Genomic DNA, 9,237 nt, shown 5'->3' with positions numbered 1-9,237 from the left:
TTCGAGTTTCGTAGCAGCCCTGCTGAGCGGATTTCACATTCGTACTACGACCGCAAGCTGGTTGGCGCGGGCCTCGGCTGCTCACGGACGCGGACGGCTTCGTCGATTCTACCGCGACTGCCATACAAATTGTAGCACGTTGTATAACCTATACTACTCACGGCGAACATGCGGCGAACCTTGCGGCTACTACGAAACTCGAAGTTCGTATCGTACCGTCCTCTCGCTCTCGTATTAAATAGTATAGTTCAGAGGGACCGCACGACACGAACTTTCTAGTTTTGAGTTTCGTAGTAGCCCTGCTTGATCCCTTTGACAGTTTCACTGACATTTCTGATAGTAGATGCAACAGTTTAGATCTAAGTTCAGATTTTCTCATTTTTTGCAGGCAAAGGTAATATCTTGCATTCAGCCAAGTTTATTTAACATAAATTATTTTAATAAAATAAGATGGTTGCACTTGTTGCACTAGTAAATTATTGACAAAAACATGTACTCCACCTGCAATCCGGCTGCAAAATGGGAGTTTGGATGCAGTTATTGCGCAGTTAGTACACTGCACCAGCACTGGGACCCGACTGTCAGAGGACTGCATTCAACTGCCATTTTAGGCAGTCGGAGTGCAGTTCTTACGCAGTTCTGATGTAGTTCTGCCATTTTACAGCCGGATTGCAATTGGAATGCGGTCCGTGTGTACCAGACCGTACATTACGACTAGGGATTGCTCCCGGGAATTCCGTACTGGAAATTCCCGGGAATTCCCGGGAAATTTCATCGCCTCAGTACCGGAAACGAAACTCATTTCCCGGGAATTCCGGTACTACAAAATATATAATAATTTTAATATTTTAACTTTTATCAAGCTGTAATGCTGTAAATCCTCAACGATGTTTTTTTGGATTGAGGCAAGAGATATTTAACATCTTTCCGTCGCCCCTCGTGTGCAGATGAATACCCCGTTCGGTATCACCGAAAGCTGTTCGTACCTAATATTAGTGCGAATATATTCCGAACAAGGTAGGAGCCAGAACGCAGCCCTGACGCATACCTCTGCGAACATCAAACGGCTCCGATGTGTTGCCGTTGTAATCTAAAACCCCTTTATGCCTTCGTGAAATGACTTTACCAGGCTTAGAAGTTTTGGCGGACACCCAATGCTCTCGAGCGCAGAATAAAGACCTTCCCTGCTTACTGTATCGAACGCTTTGTTAAGGTCAACGAAAGCGACGTAGAGAGGGGTGTTCTGCTCCCTACACTTCTTCTGTAACTGAAGAAGTATGAAGATCATATCTACTGTGGATCGCTGGGAGCGAACACCACTGCGCCTCAGGGTAGATGCGCTCTGCAAGTTTTTGGATTTTACACAAGACGACTCTACCAAAAAGATTACCAACTATGCTTATAAGGGCAACACTGCGGTAGCAGTTGCAGTCGCCGCCATCACCTTTCCCTTTGTTTAAGGTGACGATGTTAGCGTCGCACATGTCCTGAGGTACCTACTTCCTTCCTCCCAGCAATTACACAAGATTGTGCAAGATTGGTCTGATGCACTGGAGTTTAATTACTTCGGCTTGGGTGCCGTCACCGCCAGGACTTTTTCCGCACTTGAGCTGATAGACAGTAGCTCTATAGTCGGCAGTCGTCTAACTCTGTCCATTTGTCCAGTTTGAGCGTGCTTTGTACTGCTTCCGGATGCAGGAACACAGGCTGAGAGAAGAGACCTAGCCCGCTAGCTACCAGCGGTTCCATTGTTTTTGACTGTCTGTAATAACAGAGCCATCCGCGTCTTAAAGAGGGGCTGTCTTTTTAATGACGGGACCAAGGGCCTGCTTGATACCTTCATAAACACCGCTAATATTTCCCTTATCTGCACAAATTTGAATAGTGCGACCGAGATTAGCCCAGTACGTAGTGGCAAAGTACCGCACACTTCGCTGGAGGACTGCTTTGCTATTGCGAAGCGCTATTCCGGTATCGGGATTGGGATGCATAAGTACCGTGTCTAAGGGCAGCTTCGCGCTTTGAGTCAAGCAAGGGTTGAAGATGCTCAATAATTGAGTTACAGAGAGAGGATAATTTCAGTGATTCATATTTTATTAAATTAAATTTCTATAAAACTATTTTTAACGTTTTATTTAACGTATAACAAGCATTTAACACATATTCCTCTAGTTTTTTTTTAATATTACAGTATAGGCTTGCGTTTGGCCAAAAATCACGCCTGATGGAAAGCGAGGATTAGGCCTACGATGGAGCACGCTTGCCTAGTAAATGCTCATTCACCCTGGACTTGAAGGCGGCCAAATTGTAGTGTTCAGGAAACACAGTCGCAGGCAGGGAATTCCACTCTTGCTGTGTGCGGTTGATGAAGGAAGAGCGAAAACGCTTTGTGCGGATTTTTGGAATACTGACAACGTAAGGGTGGAGACCCCGCCTACTTCTGGTCGACCTGTGGAAGAAAGGAGCAGGTGGAATAAGGTCGTGCAATTCCGAAGCACATTCCCGAAATGTAGCCTGTAGAATACCGACAGAGAAGCCACTCTTCTGCGATGACGAAGGCTCTGACGACAAAAAATCCGCATCGCAGGCGACGCCGATGAGCCTCTTCGCTCGCTGTTCTACCGAATCTAAAGCAAAGATGGCAGCAATACTCCAGGCAGGATCCGACTTGGGCTCGGTAAAGACCAATGAGCTGGTCCGTAGTGAAGTATCGCCTAACCTTGGATAGGATACCAAGCTTTTTAGCAGCGATGTTTTGCCAAGGATTCGATGTAACTCCCAAAGTTCAGTTTAGCTGAGAGTTCTAAGCCAAGGAGCTGAAGGTGGTCAGATATTGGTACAGGCAGACCTCGAAAGGTTGGAGTTAGATTAAATGCACTACGTTTTGCCGAAAATAAACACGCCTGGGTTTTAGAGGCATTAAATAAAACCGACTAAATTGGCTTCGCCCAATCGGACACAGCCTGAAGAGTTCGGTTCAAATTACCTATCATAGCCTCTCTGAGAACGTTGGTATCCGAACCACTCGCTCGAGCATCGGACAAATATCTTTCCGACACTGACACGACACGATCTTTCTAGTACCGAAAGTATCGAATTTCCCGGTATTTCCCGGTACTGGATCTACTCCAGTACCGGGAAATACAAATTCGGTTTCAGTACCGGTACTGCAATCCCTAATTACGACGCCTACCACCTACTTATCAGCGACTTATTTATTATAGGAACTTCGATTTGTAATTTACCTTCACGTAAATCAAGATTGTTTTTTTGGAATCTTTTTATATTTTTTATTTCCATTCCAATTTTTTTTTTCTCTTACGGTCATCCCGTAAAACCTAAATTGAAAATACAAACTGAAATATAGATGCACAGAAAAACCAGAAAAATAAGACCAGCACTGGGAATCGAACCCAGGTCCTCGGTATTCCGTACCGCGTGCTATACCGCTACACCACTGCCGGTCAACCACCACTGCTGGTCACTGCTGGTGGACCAGCAGTGGTGTAGCGGTATAGCACGCGGTACGGAATACCGAGGACCTGGGTTCGATTTCCAGTGCTGGTCCTTTTTCCGGTTTTTCTGTGCATCTATATTTCAGTTTGTATTTCACTTTGAAATTAGTTTGTCTTTAATTTTTTTCTCCCAAAATGTATCATCTTTAAGTAAAAGTGAAATAAAGTGCCCGGTTGAAGTGTAGCCTTTAGAAATGGACTTGAAAAATGTATCAAAGAAAACGAATTTCAGATGTAGAATTATGAAAAGAAACTAAAACTACTGAAATTAACAAAAATAGTAACTGGTATGACCAGATCCAAGGTCTCCATGTCACGTGTCGAGCACAGTGTATATTTGCTGTGTGGAGTGGTGAAAATCATCACCTCAAAATAGAAATCATACTTATAGATGATACATTTTGGGGAAAAAATGAAAGACAAACTAATTTCATTTTATATGGACTGGTTACTACCCGAAATTGTTGATTCCCGTCGAGCTCGGGGAATGCCACTAAGGGAAAAAGAATCTTCATCAAAAATAACTGTAGAACCTCCTCTGACTGAAGAAAAAGAACTTTCTTCTACATATCTATACTTTTCAAGCGACGAAAATAGGGAAAACATCGCTTCATGCTCCAGACAATCAACTTTGGAATCTCCTCTGACTGAAGATAAATAACTTTCTCCTACATATCCATACTTCTCAAGTCACGAAAATAAGAAAAGCATCGCTTCATGCTCCAGACAATTTTGGAAGAGCTATAAATTTATTTAAAAACTAATTGTTGCCGACGACTGCGTCCGCGCGGATCCGATTTAGAGCAATTTTTTATTATATCCAAAAATATTTTTTTCCGTAACATAAAGTATCCTAAATGTGACCAGACTAATAAGCTATCTAACTAACTAACTAATTTGGCTCAGGGACCCAAAGAGGGTCTTGGCCTCCGAAACAAGAGCATGCCATCTGTCCCGATCGTGCACAGCCTCTTGCCAGTCGTGGTCGTGGAGACGTCGCTGATCCGCCTGGACACTTTCCTCCCAGCGTACGCTCTTTCAGCAGCCCGATCCTCTCCCATTCGTAGTAGGTGGCCGAACCAGCGAAGTCTGTGTGATTTTGTTACGCCGATGATGTTGGGTTCAGCCACCAGCTCCTGGATCTCTCTCTTTTTACGGATCCTCCACGAGCCGTCGTCTCTCTTGACAGGTCCCAGGATCTTACGCAAGACCTTCCTTTCCGCTACAAGGAGTTGATATTCCTCTTTGTGTGTTAGTGTCCAGGCCTCACAGCCATACATAAGGACAGGTCTTACGACAGTTTTATAGATCCTTAACTTTGTATTCCTGCTGAGAAGCCTGGACAACAACACCAATAAGCTATCAGTACACAAAATTTCGTTGATTTCTGTTAAGTAGTTTCTGAGTTATTATGATTATCTCAGGGACTTTATACATCCCCTTGGCCCATAGAGCTTATGGGAACGGAAGCATTACCATGTCCTCGGTACCGCTCTGCTTTCAGAGCATGACATTAGTGCGTGTGAGCTAACTTTGGGGGCGGCAGACGTGAGCTTGCCTTCGGAATCCAAAAGCTTAATGTTGCTTGACCTGAAATGTATATTCAGATTTTTATTTTATTTATGACGGTGGAAGCATTCTACACTTCTACTGAACGTAGATATAGTTTAGATATAGTTAGTGTTTAGTTTTGTAACTAAGGGACCCCATACATCCCTGTATTATAATAATATTTTTTTTTGTAATTTTTTCTTTAATTGTATACTGTAGTTTTTTAGTACCTATTTTATTTGCAATTATTTTATTTTGAAAAAACGACTTTCTGCCAAGTTTCTTGCGGCGCATTCTTCTTGGCAATGAATAATGATGGTCTTTCCGAAAGCGCTGGTAGTTTAAAAAATGACGTGTAAAAGTGCCCATTGCGGCCTATTTACTGAATAAATGATTTCATTTCATTTCGTAAAAGTGAACAGACAACTTTTTCTTTACTGTTTTATTATTATATGTATAGATTTGCCTAGCTTGTAATCTAGATTTTCAGATTGAAATAAAAATGTTTTTTTATTTGTATTGATTTACCTTTATATCCTTTTCATCATATCTATCTATCGACCTATTCAGTCTAAATGTCTATCCATAACCTACGTTACAAATCAAACTGTGGGCATGAAGAGGCATAAATAATTTGTTTATTACCAAGATTATTCATATTAAACGAAGATTTTCTTTATTAAACCAAAAAAATGTGTAATTATAATTTTAAGGAAAAATCCGGAATTCACATTAACCAGAATACGGATACAAACAGAATAAGGCCGTCAACGGGCTGCGTGACAGATGCGCGAGGCGCCCCGCAATCGCCTCCACCGCGTCGTCTGCTTCACCCCCTCAAATACCGAAAATTCTTCTATAAGCGCGCCTTAACGTAATATCCATTTAGTAAATTTTTTAACTACCAGACCCGTAATTTACTTATGTAGGTACGGCTATTTTAATTTCATAATTTCGACTTAACGCTAAAATCTCGCTTCATAAAATCAATGACGTACTCCACAAACGATTCCGGGTTTGTGAAGTGAACGCTGTGGCCACCTTCACGTTCAGAATCAAAAAGTCTTTCATTTCGCTTTGGAGTTTCTTGAACATTTTTGCGGCGTAGTCGGCGGTGGGCCCAGCGTTGGCGTCTCACTCGCGACAACTGATAACGTCGGTGCTTTCGTGGAAAGTGTTGCGTAGAACATATCAAATAGGATGGGCACTGTTGATATCTTCTTCACCTTATGGCCCCAAGTTAAAGCTGTGAAATAAAAACGAGTAGGCAAATAATTATTTTTGGCACCACTTTTTTAAACCTCGTAAATTATCCTTAGCTCTCAATCTTTTTAATATACCTACTTACATAAACAGAAAAAACACAGTTTGTACTCAGGATAATGCAAGTTATTTTTAAGTGCTACCGGATGGAGCTGCTTGCAATGTTGTTTATTTGAGGTTTAGATAAGCTGGTGGCAAAAGTTAATCCAACTTGTTAAGAGATGGCGCTACGACATACGCTGCAGCGTAGACACTACACCCTCTGCTGCACTCGCTATAGATAAAAGGCTGCGTTTCCAGCAGATATGTGCGGTGCGAGGATCGTTGCGACGAATGTGTTTGTCATGGATCAATAGAAACACTTCATTTACCTATCTTCGCTCCACTGAGCTGTTTCCACTAGAACTGGAACTGCGCTAAGCACATCTGGTGGAAATGCGGCCTAAGCCAACGTTAGCCAGCCTGAAGGATGCGGTTATACCTATGTGAGCGTGAGATGGAATATAGAATATATGAAATACATGGTGCAAACACTTATTTCTAATCTCTGTATAGCGACAGCTAAGTAGTTGAAGCATTAGTTACTAGATGGCGTTATACGCGTTGGTTTTGCGGAGATGGCTCTAGCTTACCTGTACTTCTCATCCTCCTCTTTCACCAGTGACCGGGACAGGATCAGCTCGCTCTGCTCCTCCGTCACATCCCGCGCCCTCACTACGAGAGACACAGCTTCTTCGTAAGAGTACAGACGCGGGTCCGCACGGCTGGAAGTAAAATGGTGTTGATGTAGATATTTAGTTCATTTACGTCGTAAAGATAAGAAGCTTATTTTTAAATTTCCTATTCGTTATTTTGCGTTTTGGTTCACGTTAACTTAAAAAAACTAAAACTTGGCAAGGAAACTGGAAACCCTACCACGTATTTACATCATGCTACACCATACTACATTTTTACCGCTCCATATTTTAGGTAAACGAGTCCTAAGCTGCTGATAAAGTTAAGTATTCACTCGTAATGAGCATTCTAACGAATTTTACAATTACAGATAACAGCTCAAAAAATAAACAGGAGCTTTTTATAGGTAGAGTCATTTACGATGACGCGTGCCGTGGTTCTTATTACAATGTTATTAATGTTTTATTTTGACAATATCACGCGTCTTCGGGGATGGCATGGCACTACTAGGTATAGCGAGCCTTCTATCGAGCGTTCTATACTTGAAACGTTTAAGTAATGAACTAAATGTAAACAAACTCCAGGTACCAGATTTGGTAAATTCAAGGAATTTAAAAATTTTACTTGTCTGTCATTAACTACTTTATTTAAAATACAGTTTTGCAGGTGGTAGGACCTTGTGCAAGGTCTGCCCGGGTTGCTTGCTACCACCATCTTGCTCGCTAATCCTGCCGTGAAGCAGCAGTGCTTGCACTGTTGTGTTTCGGTGTGGAGCGTAAGACAGCCGGTGAAATTACTGGCACTTGAGGTATCCCATCTTAGGCCTCTAGGTTGGCAACGCATCTGCAACCCCCCTGGTGTTGCAGGTGTTTATGGGCGGTGGTGACCCAGTTGCTCGTTTGCCATCCAGTCGAATAAAAAAGAGTAATGTGTAATGTAGGTACTATTTTAGATAGTTTAATGGGGGGATTTCAATATTTAAAACACCAATTGAAGAAGTAGTTAAATACCTATCCAAATCAAGTATAATTAGTAAGGTTTTGCCAAGCATGTGTCCGAAAGTAAGTATAGAATAGAATATAATTACGTTTATTCAGCCAACACAACCATCATGACAAAAAATATAAAACACGTTTGCAGAATGATAAAGAATACAAAAATAAACACATAATGATGTGAAGCCGAAATGGTCTCCACTCAGTGGTGCCATTGGCACGACTAGCGTAAAAAAAAAAGCATTTACTGGCGCAGGGCTTCCCAAACTGTGCGTGGGCGTTGCGACATTATCACAGGGGAGTCGCGTGTCGCTTTCTTTTCATTTATATGCTTATGTTTTGATTTTATACATATATATGCTAATAAAATTATAAATGTCCAAATAGTGTTTTTCTGATAACCTGTTACTAGGCTAGTAGGTACTAAGTATTTTTGGGAACTGGGTTGAGAGGCGTCGTAAAAAATAGCAGTCCCTAGGGCATCACAGTACAACAAATAAGTTTGGGAAGCATGTACTAGAGCGTTCCCTAGAATGATCGTGCTAATGTTCGTAGCAATATTTGGCTCTATGCTTATGTTACGTTGTTCGTTCAGTTCAAGAAATTAAAAAAAAAAATGGAACCGACTTCAAAAACCTTGAAAATAATTTCTTACTACTTTGAAGTGTGCCTCAGCACGAGCCAGCAGTAGTGATTGAAGCCCAATATATAGTATGTAGTTGAGGTAGACGACTATAGGACTCCACTCCTGCTGGCTCGTGCTGAGCACCGACTTAAAAATTAGAAAATTATTTTCAAGGTTTTTGAAGTCGGTTCCATTTTTTCTTAATTTTCATAGTTTTTAGATTTGTAGCCAAAGTTCATCTCACAACTATTCCATTAAGCTCAAATACGGCATAGTTATATCATTATATAACAGAGTACCGGTACCTATACGGTCTTCATCATCAGGTCCAGTTCACCAAATGATACTTTCTGAACGTAAATACTTGACTTGGTGTTAAAAATGTTAAAATCGCTATAGGTGTGCTTTAAAAATTCGAGGGTTGCCCTCGATTTATCTAGGATTTCATCATCAGATCCTGACTTGGTGTCAATGGGACCACCTCGGAAGTATGTCCTTTAGAACTAAAAAATAATTTTGAAGTTCAGCCCACAATTGGCGGAGTTATCGCGTAACAAACATACAAAAAAATACACACCTGAATTGAGAACCTCCTTTTATGAAGTCGGGAAAA

General features: G+C 41.6%; 2 protein-coding genes across 2 annotated transcripts in view; one reads left to right on the top strand and one right to left on the bottom strand.

The window, feature by feature from the left end:
* Positions 1-9,237, top strand: part of LOC141442836 (serine hydrolase-like protein) — a 33,718-nt gene that overhangs the window by 533 nt on the left and 23,948 nt on the right. The window lies entirely within an intron of this gene.
* The window catches only part of LOC141442844 (uncharacterized), a 43,851-nt gene that overhangs the window by 26,759 nt on the left and 7,855 nt on the right, over positions 1-9,237 (bottom strand). The gene's annotated exons all lie outside the window — the stretch shown is intronic.

Source organism: Choristoneura fumiferana, chromosome 26, assembly GCF_025370935.1.
Source record: "Choristoneura fumiferana chromosome 26, NRCan_CFum_1, whole genome shotgun sequence".
NCBI classification, from domain to species: Eukaryota; Metazoa; Arthropoda; class Insecta; order Lepidoptera; family Tortricidae; genus Choristoneura; species Choristoneura fumiferana.
The sequence above is the reverse complement of the archived record's forward strand: the minus strand, read 5'-3'. Positions and strand labels throughout refer to the sequence as shown.